The sequence below is a fragment of the Atractosteus spatula genome, chromosome 1 (genome assembly GCF_055471065.1).
Source record: "Atractosteus spatula isolate fAtrSpa1 chromosome 1, fAtrSpa1.hap1, whole genome shotgun sequence".
NCBI classification, from domain to species: Eukaryota; Metazoa; Chordata; class Actinopteri; order Semionotiformes; family Lepisosteidae; genus Atractosteus; species Atractosteus spatula.
Genome location: NC_142706.1, coordinates 62,901,744 through 62,914,385, shown reverse-complemented (window position 1 = coordinate 62,914,385; position 12,642 = coordinate 62,901,744).

Below are 12,642 nucleotides of genomic sequence, written 5' to 3'. Positions count from 1 at the left end.
GATCGTCTTGAATTCAGGCCCCCATCTTCTCTCAGTCCTTTTCCTAGTTTGCTGGTGTAGCCTAGATCTCTGAAACCCTTCTCCCTGGTGCTAGCTGCCCCTCACTGCCAATTTGTTTGGTCATGGTGGCTCAGTCTGGCTGGAGCATGGAAGCTGATCTTTTAAAGTGATTTAAAGTTTAAAACAATCAGCTATTTGAATTTTTTTATCTTAAAATATTAACACATGCATTACTTTATGTAGTCTTTCTAATTTGCTGTTTAGTACCTCAGTCTAATTTAGGATCACCCTTTGAGTTTTTAGAGGTCACCCTTAAATCATCCGTTTCTAAACACTTTAAAATTAAGTGGTCAATTTTACCGTAATGACTCAAACAGATGATTTGATCAATGAGATAGTTTAGAGGTCACTGGAAATTAAACTTACCAACACCCTAATGGATATAGTGCTGATGGATCACAGCTGTCCATTCCTGACATATTTGAGCCAATTAACTTCCTAAATTGATACAACCGCAATTGTGCTGTTTCAGTTGTGTGTTCCATATCTTTATAAAGTGATGATTTAAGGGTGAGGTGAACTACTGTGTGCCTCAAATGTAAACGCTGAGAAGGATCAAACCGAGAATTATCCAGAGGAACAGCAGCGCTGTCAGGAGTCCAGCTGCACCTGACCTAGCGATCTAGCTGACATGTTGGAGCTGGCCATCACAGAATTATACTTGCTTTTTGCTTCATCTAATTTGATTTTCATCAGAATTGAGTTTGCAAACTGAACACCAGGACTGTGTGTCTTGCTACTCTCAGGAGCAGAGCCCCACATATACTGTACATCGAAGCAATGGCCAGCAACACCGTTAACGTTCAGCATAAGGCCCTTTTTCTGTACCTGGAATCTGAAAGATTTAACACAATTTCAGGTCTAAGTGATTACTACATACGCATCTTTACCTTCTTGGGCATATCAGCTGCACATGATTGGATGTTTCACCTTGTTTATCTCTGTGTTTGACAGTAACTTCACCTTTGACATTAAGAAGGCTAGAACAGCTATGAGCAATTCTGCAGGAGTGATGAAATACCCATCTCACATGTTTATACGAGCAGGGTGATAATGCAAGGCTTAGATGTGCAATCAGTGTCTGTTCTCACAAAGTGTTACATTTTCATGAAGGAGTCCTGCACCAAATCAGAGGTAGAGTTTTAAGTGATGTAGTTATTTTTTAAAAAGGTCAGACATGATTGATCAACAGTTTTTTGGGGGGGAATTGTGCACATGATATAGGTGTGGAGGGCTGCTGAACAGCTGCCTGCTAGAAATGTTGCATTAAAGAAAGTCTTCCCATTTCCTTTTTAATTGCTGCCCCTTGGTGTGCTGCTACAGCTCTTCAGTTAAAGATCAAATAGATCTTGCCGGGACTGGTCACGAATGTTAAAGCATGCAAACACTTTTGCGACATGCAAACATAATTGCTTTCGATTTCACATGGGGACAGTTCAGTTTCTTGCATTAATTGCATCATTGTTATATTGTTAATTCTGTAAGACTGCAATCTCAATGATGTTGCAAGGCAAAGATTCTGTTCGAACTTCTGCAGAACTTAAGATGCACACGTGTTAAGTTGTGAAGGAATGCATTGGTATGGATAATGCAAACCAACCTGTTTATTGAATCAGTCCGAAACTGGTTTTCCATTGTAAAAATAGAAGAAGCTCTTGTTAATATTGCTAATGAACAGAGACAGGTTATTGGTTGGTCTTGCTATCAGTTCTTCACGAGATCTATGTGGTATAAACAGTCATGCTAACACCTCGGATTACTGGCTTCCCATTTTAATTTGCTTTCACCATCTTGAAAAGGCCTGTAATAACCCCTTAGCTTTTTTAAAATTCATTTAATAAATTCCTTCTTGCAGTTTGTTACCATGTCTTCATATTCCCAACACTTAAAATATACAGTTATATAGCATTTGTACATTTCAGACATTTCTTTTAGTTTAATAATTATTAAAGTGCTCGATACTAAGGCATTTCTGAAGTCAGGAGAAGGGAAAGCAGACTCGTAATGTCAGGGCAACGCCAAACACTTGGAGAGGTTGTGGGAATGGCAGTTCTCTTAATTCCTCACTTCCAGATTATCAATGTCACGTTGGGCAAAAAAGCACTTTTCATTGCATGAAACACTGGCTGGTGAAAGTCAGTGTTGCTGAGCACGAGGAGCTCGGGGGGGAGGGGGCGTCTGACGGAGCTGGGAACAGGGCAGCTGGAGCAGGTCTCACAGACCGCACCGGCGCGATGTGCGAGCTCATCACACAGAGCAAGCGAGGGCTTCCGCTAGCGCAGGTGCACCGAGGCAGGATCTGTACTGTATCAGACCTCAGCTACCGCAGCGATAAATAGATAAACATGGCCGCAGAAAACATTCTCCTGCCAGAGAACCATCTCAAAGGGAATGGCAATTAACGAGCTTTTTCAGGGTGGGGGGGTGGGGGTACAGACTCGCCTCATGGGCCCCCCGAGCTGGTTCGGGCGATCCAGCTGTTCCTGGGCCTCTTCTGCTGTTGCGGTGGCAGCTCACCAAACAGGTCCCTCTCAGGGCAGTGGATCCAAGGCAGTGGGTTGGTGTTCAGCTCTAGATAAGCTGGTTCCTAGAACTGAGAGAAGATTCTGTACTTTCTGGTGATGTGCTTAACCTCCCCCAGAGCACCTGGCTTCCCCTGCTGTTTTAGCACGGCAGCTCACAGAAATGTGTGCTCAAACACACACACATTTGAATCGGGATCGTAGTGTAATGGGAATAGACTCTTGGTTGTTTCCTCACTCACTATTCTTCTCATCGACAGTGCCTCCAGGTTTTTGGGTGGTTTGTCAAACTGTGCCCCTGCACAGTGACTTAATGCATTGAACCCCAAAGTCCCTTGTGGTCACTAGCACAGTTGGAAAGGTGTAAGCTATTCAAAAGCGACATCTGGTAAAATAGAAGGTTGAGTGATCCTAATGCTGAAAGCTCTCAAAGCCGTGCAAAAACCTAGATGAGAAGGACAAACAAAAGTGTATGAAATTTGCCTTGGTAAAGTCCCATGACGCCCTTGTCCTGAGACATGCAGGTCTAACACTTGTAGCTGTGCCCCACAAGCCATGTGCCATGTGCTTAATGATTCATTTATTTGGCCCATGCTTTCATTCGTAGCAGTACACTTTCGCAAGGTTGCGGGTTTGAGTCCCAGATGGGTCACAGCTGCTGTACCCTTGAACAAGGTTCTTCACACACATTGCTCCAGTAAAATGCCCTAGTTTATAAATGGCTACACATTTAAGTTGCTTTGGTTAAATGCATTAACCAAATTAAATGATCTTATTAGTAAATCCGTGGTGCTGGGTCATGTGCTGTGATAATAAATAGATTATTCTATAACGGACTTAACAACCAATGACTGTCTGGAACCATTGACGAGTCCTTAGGCTTGAGGAGAAAACCGTTTGGCACCCAGGAAGATCTGGGGGGAAGGGACTTTTTAATGACTTTAAAAATAAAAATTGATTCATGAAAAGTCTTCTTTTAGAACTGTGCGTGTTGGTACGCATTTGCCGTGCTTCTGAAAGGCCTCGCTCTTCGTTCTGATGTAACCGTGTTGTAATTGCAAAAGCCCCATACAGGTGCTACGCCTGTGCTCTTATCACAGCGAGAGGCTGAGCCGAAGAGTGAGAGTGTGGTTTGAATTCCTCTGCTCTTGGCAGCCTGTTTCGTGGTAAAAAAACCCCTCTGTGCCTGTGTGTCTTGTGTCTTGGGGCTGCGGATTGTGAGTGTGTGGGGGAGGGGGTGCGTGCACAAGCGCACACACAAACACTGCACCTGTTCATGAGATCGCTATCACACTTCAGACCACCACCCTGCAGTAACCCTACAGGCACCCGCCATCGCTGGGATGGGCTTACTAGAGTTGCCTGCTGCAGACACCCCTTAAATAAGCAAATTGTTTTCAAACACTTAGGTTTGCATCCAGTCTCTTTTCGGTGAAGACTGATGGGTTAAAAACACGACAGAAGTTTAGGAACTTAGTTGTTTAACTTAAGCAATATGACATTGGTGTAGCTTCTGTATATGCTTATGCTTGTGAAATTTGGTTTATAAAATTTTGGCATCTGACATTGCAAAGTGAAATACGCTGGTATCAAAATATTTTTCTGATACAAGTCCAGATTGAGTCTAGTAAAGGCCTTTACTAGACTCAATAGAAAGAATAAAATGCTGTGTTGCTGATTATTTAAAATGGGTGTTGAATTATGCTCTGTTGTGTTAGGACACAAATGTCCTAATGTCAATTTGTCTGTCCCAACCTTTGCATCTTGATAAGTCAACGCAGAACCAATAATCATGAGCAATGGTAACCTGATCAGGAAACGTTCTACAAGGCAGAAGTCAACAAAGGATGAAAAACGATCCCAGCCACGCCTCTTTTGGATTGGTTGGTATTCTTCATTACATTATGGACATTATGTCCTGCAGGGTCTTCACCATAATTAAAAGAGATGGGAGTCCTGAAACCTAGTCAGTTACTTCTAATTTAATGATATTTCCATTAATGTTTGTCTGTATTGTTTGGCAGTTTGGATATACTAAAACATAAGTTCAGGTGGGTAGCTGCGTCAGCATGCGTAGGCTGCAAAGGAACAAGTAATAGGTTTATTCCATGCTGAAAAAAAGAAGAAAGAGAACACAACGTTTCGGCCGTGGAGCCTTCTTCAGGTGTGTCACACACCTGAAGAAGGCTCCACGGCCGAAACGTTGTGTTCTCTTTCTTCTTTTTTTCAGCATGGAATAAACCTATTACTTGTTCCTTTGCATACTAAAACATAAGACAGGTTACAAATGAGAGGAGGTCGCTCAGTTTGGTAGTTAGTAGCTTGTTGATCCAAGGATCCCATCCAGCTGTTTCTTGAAAGAAGAAGAAAGAAGGTATCGTCTGCAACCAAAGTGGCCACAATGCTGAGTAGCTAAGTCCACACTTGCACAACCCCTTGGGACTCCTATACTCAGTTTTAAAAAAACCTTCCACGTGCATCCTCCGATTCATGTTTAACCATTCATTCAGGAGAAGTCCACTGGGTTAACATTGCCTGTGAGGATTTTGAATACTTGTATCAGGTTCCCTGTTGTATTGAGGGGCTGCCTGTAGCTTCAGTTCAGGGGTAAGCTTACATAATACGGTACTTTAAAATTATGCTTCAAAACAAAGTGGTAGGTCAAGCTAAAAGCTGTAAATATGTAAGTTAAAGACGGGATTGTGCGTCCGTTCACGCTGCAGGATGGCAGCGACACCACATCTCTGGCTGTTGCTTTTTAATGCGATAGCAATAATTACTGTTCGTTTAAATCCCGTCACAGCTGCGGGGGCTAAGAGTAATATCATGAATGGGATGAGGCTGTCCTGGCCAGTGAATGAGATGAGGTCTCTCAGCCTGCGGTCTATCCCCTCTCCCGCTGAGCTCCAACCCCAGCTCCGCTGATGTGCCACAGCTGTCCCCACCAGGCACAGCCTTTTCTTGTTATTTTCTTATTTAGTCATCCGCTACGTCTACACCATTGTGCTAATTAAATCCACCCTGCTGCTTTTAAAAGCCCTCCTGTTCCCTGTATCCTCCCAGTAAATAAAACTGCGCCGCTCCTCCCTCCTCCCCTTTCCAGAATCCCAAACCTTACTGCACCCCAACTCATACAGCAGAAAAGCTTCCTGTATTATTGGAGTCATGGCTCCCCCTGGGACACAGCCCCCCCCCCTCACCCCCACTCAGCCTTCAATTTTTTTCTCTCTCTCCCTCTCTCATTACAGCTGTTTTCTCTCCTCACAGAGCCACATTCTTCAGGGCCTGGTTCTGGCAAGCAGGGTCAGTTCAATGATCCACTGCTGAGCCATGGACTGTGTGTGTGTGTGTGTGTGTGTCTTTCAGACTGCGCAGACCCACACTTGTGGGTTTGAGCCTCTAGGAGTCTTTATTGCCTCATTCATAAGCCCTGATATTGTGCGTTTGTAGTCTGTGTTTAGAATGATGAGCTGAAAAATCATTCTGTCCCGTATAACGATTAAAAGCCACACAGCGTTATCGGTGCCGCAAGAATGGAGTGCCTCAGCAGGACTCCTTGTCACTCCATCCAGGGAAGAGAACTTTATGAGGGTTTTTCTTTTTCTCTTTCTACAATTTCCTCTCTCTTTGGGTTCATTCATAATGCTAAGGAGGTAACGGGGAACTAACAAGCATTTAGCATGGGTCTGAATAGCACTCGTCTTTGCACGTGCCATACTGCTGTGCTACTGTACATGCGTGCTTGGAAAATTAAAAAGGTCCTGATAGGCGGTTCACAGCTCCACAGTGCTGACATGCCCCTCCATTAAACCCCACGACCAGCTTTGTTACTTTTAGTCCATTTCTTCTAAACAGCCTCCCCCTTTCCCACCTCCAGCCCCCCTCTCTCCCTTCCCTTTCTTCCCTCCAGCTATTTTTAGTAGCAGACAAACAGTGGGACAGGCCACAGCCCCACAACAACTGGCCCAGTGGCCTCCACTTTCCCTCCACTTTCCTGTCTCTTCTGTCCTGTTCGCCACTGTCATCGCCGCTCTGCGCACGCTCGGCATTAACGGAGGGAATTTGGAAAGGTCAGGAATAAAAGGTGTGTTTTTTTTTGGCTTTCAGTTTTTAGTTTATTTTTAATTGAAGCGTCGTGCATTGTGACGTACTTGTGTCTAAAAGGTTTGTGCATACTCCTTGTCATCGCCATATTGCAGAAGTCTGGAGAATGAATTGTACTGAAATCCCTTTACTGTGCGGCACCAATGCATTTCTTGGGCCTGACAGTGTCGTTTTGTGTGCCCAGTGTGGGTTAGATCCCTTCTGAGGTGGGTAACACTGAGAGTTGCAGGGACACAGGTGATGAGTCATGCCAGTTAAGGAAAATCTGCTTGAATTTGTTCAATGCTGCTGCCTATCCCGCTTTTTGCTACCTTTCCTCTGGAGCTTTCAAGTATTTTTTGCCTTGTCATTTACTTTCGCAAAGTGCTCAGCAGTGTCTCCTCGCTGTTTGCAAGGTAACTGACGTGCATTTATACAGGAGTGGAATCACTGGTTCTGTTGCATGGCATTGCGTGATGTAATTGCATCTACTGTATTCTTGTTGTTTTGGGAAAAATACATTGGTTGATTTTTTGCGGCAATTTCTGATGTGGTGTGGAGTGAGACTCTTTTCTGTGCCTGTTAAAAACAAAATCCCCAAATCCTTTTATTGGAGATGTGTGTTGGGGGGTGGGGGATAGGGTGGTATGTGGTCAGAGCAAGCAGGCAGGAGGTCGGACCGAGAGCACATGTGGTCCAGCTTAGTGCTGATCTCCAGTGTCTCTGGGATGTGACACCACTGACCCCTTTAAGCACTTTTACCCCTGAGGATAAATATAGCTATTAACTCCTGAATCACAGAGCAATTCAGATCAATTCATTAAAAGGCTTTATTTAAGTGCTTGAGGGAAAGGAACTGTTGGAAGAGTTGCGTAGGTTTGAACAGTAGGAAACATTCAGCTGCGCTAATAAAGTGTGAGGAAAGAACAAACTGCCTGCAACTCCTTAAAATCGATCACCTGTGTTAAAGGTCTTTGTTGAACTGTATGTAATATCACCCATCTGCCTGCCATTTTTTAGTTAGAAATCTCAGCCCCAGAGCAGATGTGAGGACAGGGAGGCAGAAATCCATAGGGTTAATTTCTGTACCTGGTGCAGTGCCGCTGTACAGTAGGCATCTCTTGGGTGTTTATGGTTGCAATTCATGTGCTTTGTAAATGCATGAAATTCAAGATATTACAGTGTTTAGGGTCATGATTGCATAATGTGTTCTACAGTAGGATCCCAGAGTAATAAATCCCTTGGGAATGGAGGTTGGTTATAATTGTTCAACCGTCATGAGTGTTATGGTAGAAAAAACAGAGATCCATTTAACATATTTTGTCAAATCATTTGGTTCAACATTCATTTTTTGTGCAAGAGCGTGTTTATAAAGAACATGAGCAATATGTGGGGTTCCAGGTGAGACTGAGGTACCTCTTGGGTGGGGTTTGCATGCTCTCCGTGAGTCTGTGTGGGTTTTCTCCAGGTGCTCATGTTTCCTCCCAACTCCTGCAGACATGCTGGCTGGGTGAGTCCGTCTCTCTTAATTGACCCTCTGTGTGTTTGTGTGCTCCCTGTGATGGACTGGATACCCATCCAGGGCGTGTAGTCCAGTCCTGTGCCCTGTGTTCCCAAGATGGGTTCGGGTTTGCTATAACCATCACTAGGATTAAGTATCTTTCTAGTAACAGATGGATGTAAAATACTGTATGCCAGCTTCAAGGCCTTTTCTCTTTTGCTCCTCTATAAAAGTAAATCTTGTGTTCCCTCCTCTGATGTTGTCTTGCTGTTCCGTTCTACATGAAAGGTTAAACAAAACCAGTAAGAAACCTCACCAATCGAAACAAGCAAGCGAAGATGACAAGAGCTGTATTTAAACTATTGCAGAATGTTGTTAAAAAACATGCAGCAACTTTTTTTAAAGGATCTCATTTCAAACTGTCCTAGAGTCAATTCTGCTGTACCTCAGGTGGTATCGGTCCGTGCAGGACTGTGCGTGACACATTGTCACAAGGTTAGGGTCCCATTTTTGAAGCACACTGTAGACACTCGTCAAAACTGTGTTTAATCAGGGGGATACAACAGTGCTGGCTGTGTAGTGATTGTTAGCACAAGGAGAGCTTGGCACACATTCCCGCTGCTCAAAAAGCTTTTAATTGTTTACCAAACACATTAACGCCACATTGTCAGCAGAAATCATGTCAGACAAACAAAGAGGGGGGGAGTGTTAACAAACTGAGCATCACGCCAAGCTGATTAGCACAGCAGCATCTCACAGCTACACAACCCCCCCACCATCTCTCGTCAGTAAATGGAGGGGACACGTGACACAGCTCTGCATAAATCGGAGACATGTTAGCACAGCAGTCAGTTCCAGTTAACACCTGGGAAAGAGCTGGCCAGGTTATTTTTGACGTACAACAGCGTAAGCTGACTTTAAAAAACCTGAGGAGATGGGAAGCTTGTTTGTTTCTTATCTCTCCTCACAAAGCACTGATTAACAACTGCTGCTGTTTTGCAGTTTCCAGGCGTTAATTGTCCCAGCCAGTGATATTCTAACACCCTCCCAGGAAATACGTCCTGAATAAATATTTTGCAGTGTTCAGCTGATGTCTTTCTTGTCTCCTGTGCACCGTGCAGGAGATGACTCAGGCCTGGTTGGAAAAGCCCGGCCAAAATACTAGGAATGGGAATAGGAAATGAATGGACTCTTTGAGTGACAGGAAAGCACTGGTGGTTGTGAAGCCTGAGACAGGATTTCACTCACATTTCCTGGCCAAAACAACCCACTGATCTCCAACTGACTGAAAATTGTGCACTTTAATCCCTCCAACTGTTATCCTCATTGTTACTGTACATCTTCGACTGCTGAATGGCAGAAAGGGACGTGATTGGGCCCTCGGTATTTCAGAACAAAGTGGGGCAAGCCTGTTCAGGCTGTTCCTGAGCTGCTCTCTGCTTGCAGAGGCCCAATGCATTGTTTCATGAAGGTTTGTAATAGTTTTGCGAGCGAGTGCAAGCATTCCGCAGGCATGGAAAACTGGAGAACTCTGCTACGTCCGAGAGATTGAGTTTTAACTGGCATGGCTATGAATGAATTATTGAGATTGATCTGGTCTGCAAAACTTTGTCAAACCCCGTCTTAAAGCATGCACATGGATACATCCCCAAAACCTGGATAATGGGTAATTCACACCCTGCACCCTGTCTCCTTTTAATTGGATTCCCTTTGATTCTGCAGTGTGAGCCCTCTGTGCTCTGCCTGTCGCTCTGCTGTGCTTTGCTTCAGCCTCAGTAATGTAGCTGGTCTCAGAGGTCTCGTGAACTGTGCTTGGCTGATGTGTAGGATGTTTACTCAGGCAGAAGGGGGTTTGTAGCTGATCTCTCTCGTCTTCTTCTTGGACTCTAGTGCTCAAGCCACAAATTTCCAGATGATTTCAGCTCTTAAGGTTTCAGGGTTCAGGTCTGTCTTATATCAGTCCTAAAGGCTTATTTGTTTTATTTAGCTGCTTAAGAACCAAATTAGATTTCAAAATATATTTTTACCCAAGAATAACATTTACGTGATATAAAGCGCTGCACTCTAAGTGTACATTTTTTTCTGAGGAAGAAGAGATGTTCGTGGTTGCTCATAGTGGAAAGCTGTTTTCTACACTGTCGTGCAGGTTTTCTGAAGAGGCAGCAGCATTGCTGTGCCTGTACAGAGAAGATAACCCCTTTAATTCATTAGTGATCCTGGCTTGTTGATTATGTGTGGAACAGGGGAAAGGGGCCTGGCCTGTTTCCAGTCTCTGCTTCTCTGCCTCTGGTGCAGGTATCTCTGGGAAAAGCAGCAAAAACATCCCATCGGAGCTACAAGGAATCACGGTCGTCTCCTGGTGGAAGTGGCTGTGGATAAACCATAATAAACAAGTCAAGGACTTGCACATCTGTCGTGCTCAACCTTGCAGTGTTGATACTCTGGGTCCCCAGTTGGTTTCTTTTCGTGCCTGAATAGCTGGAATTGTGGACAACCTAAAAAACGAAGGATTGCAGCCTTAAGGAAGCTCTCTGACATTTTGTGTATGTGGTCAAAATACCGAAGTTCAATGCTTAGCGCAATGGAAGCAATGTTAAAGGGGAGATTGTTATGTGTTTTTTTTTCTGAAGTGTTACAGTTTGTCGCAAAATTGATTCCCTTCTTTGTTACTTCTGTTTTATTCATTGTCCCGCAATTTCTGCGTAGAGGTAATAGGAGGCTGTTCATGGTTAAATCATTTTGAATCTCACATGGCCATCATGCGGATTAAAGTGGAAAATATCACTAATGCATGGTCACTTCATATTCCTCCAGAAGGTGTTATTAGAAATCTCGTTCACAGGACATGCTAACCTGACAAAAGAAATACAGTTTTTTTTAAAGGTTTCTCAAAGCTAACTAAAAGGAGGAGCACTGGGGAAGCTAATGAGTATCACACAGCACTCTGAAGGCTTTGATGATCCAGATGCTTCTGCCTGTGCGAAGCCATCGTGCTGTTCACGTGACACTATAGACTTTATCCCCCTGTCAGCACCAAGGAGCCTTTCCAGAACAGTCTGTTTTGGACTCAAATGTGAGCCTAAGCAGAAACAACAGCAGAATTGCACGGTTCACAGATAATAGGAAACACAAGATGTATGAAAGGGAATTGGAGGTAAAATGCTGATGATATAATTTTCTCCTGTGAGTGATGAATTAAAAATACCTGGACCACATTCTGAGCTGTGATCCCCAGGGGCTGGGGTTGTGTACCATTGACAGAAATGTGACAAAAACACACTGTACGTCTGCACCTTTCAGAAGGGAGTTCAGTGTAATGTAATACCTCTGACCGCTGTAGTCAAATTCTTCTCATTTATTCTGTCAAAACTTTGCAGTTGTTTTCACTTGTAATTTATTTTTTTTCTTGAGAATTAGCAGCATAAAGGAGATACTGTAAATGACTCGAAATTCTTCAGAGGCCAGTTGCCAGCACGTCCATTTTAATTTTGTTTCTGGTTGGACCTCGGAAATCAATTTTCTTCATCTGGAATCACTGCTTGCCCTTGGATATGAAAATCCAAAATGTTTTCATATATCTGATCCGTTGTCAGATTCGCATTACAAAAGAGAAGCTTTGATTCCTCTGGACGTGACACAGCTCAACGCCCCTTTAAGTGATCCCTGTCAAACAGCTCTGATTTTTCCTTGCGTTCCAGTTTCATTCCTGCCAAAGCCAGAAAAAAAAAAGACAAAAAAATATTGGAAGGGATCAAAACTATTTCCCAGTGAATTCCTTCTCTGTGAAAATAGACGATAATAGAATAAAAATGTGTGTCCAATTGTTTTGTTTTTTTCTAACAGCAGTCAGATGTAACTCATTTTATCTAACTGGGTTAGCAAAGGTCTGGCACTGAGAAGGTTTTTTTTCTATTTTTTTACTCTACTTTTATATTTTGCACTGCTGAACGGACCGATAAGCGGTCTGCGTGTCCCTGAGTCAGCCCATCCAAAGGTTTGGGTTCTGGAAGATCCGATCAGTCCTTCAATCATTCTATACACTTAGCACTTTACAATTTGAAAGGGACCCTCATTATCTACCACTGAAGTGCAGCCCCAACCTGTTGTCATTTCTGGCCATTCTGCACCAGCTGATCAAGGGAATGAGTGGGGAAATGGATAGATATATAAGACTTTATTGATCCCGAAGGGAAAGTATTTCACCAATGGAATCGAGAAGGAATTTTAGGGAGGCCCAGAGCAGAATTTAGCCGGGACACCTTATCTGAGGGACACAATATCCTACCCCTGTCCTCTATCGCTATATTGGGGCATTCATTTGGAAAATCTGGTCCAGACAGAGGAGAGCCACCTACTGGGCCACTAACACTACTTAAAGCAACAGCCCACTTTCCCATGGAGGGCTCCCAGTCCAGTACTGACCAGATCGCCTTTTGAGATTTAACATGGTTCAGAAACTTGATTAGATCAAACTAA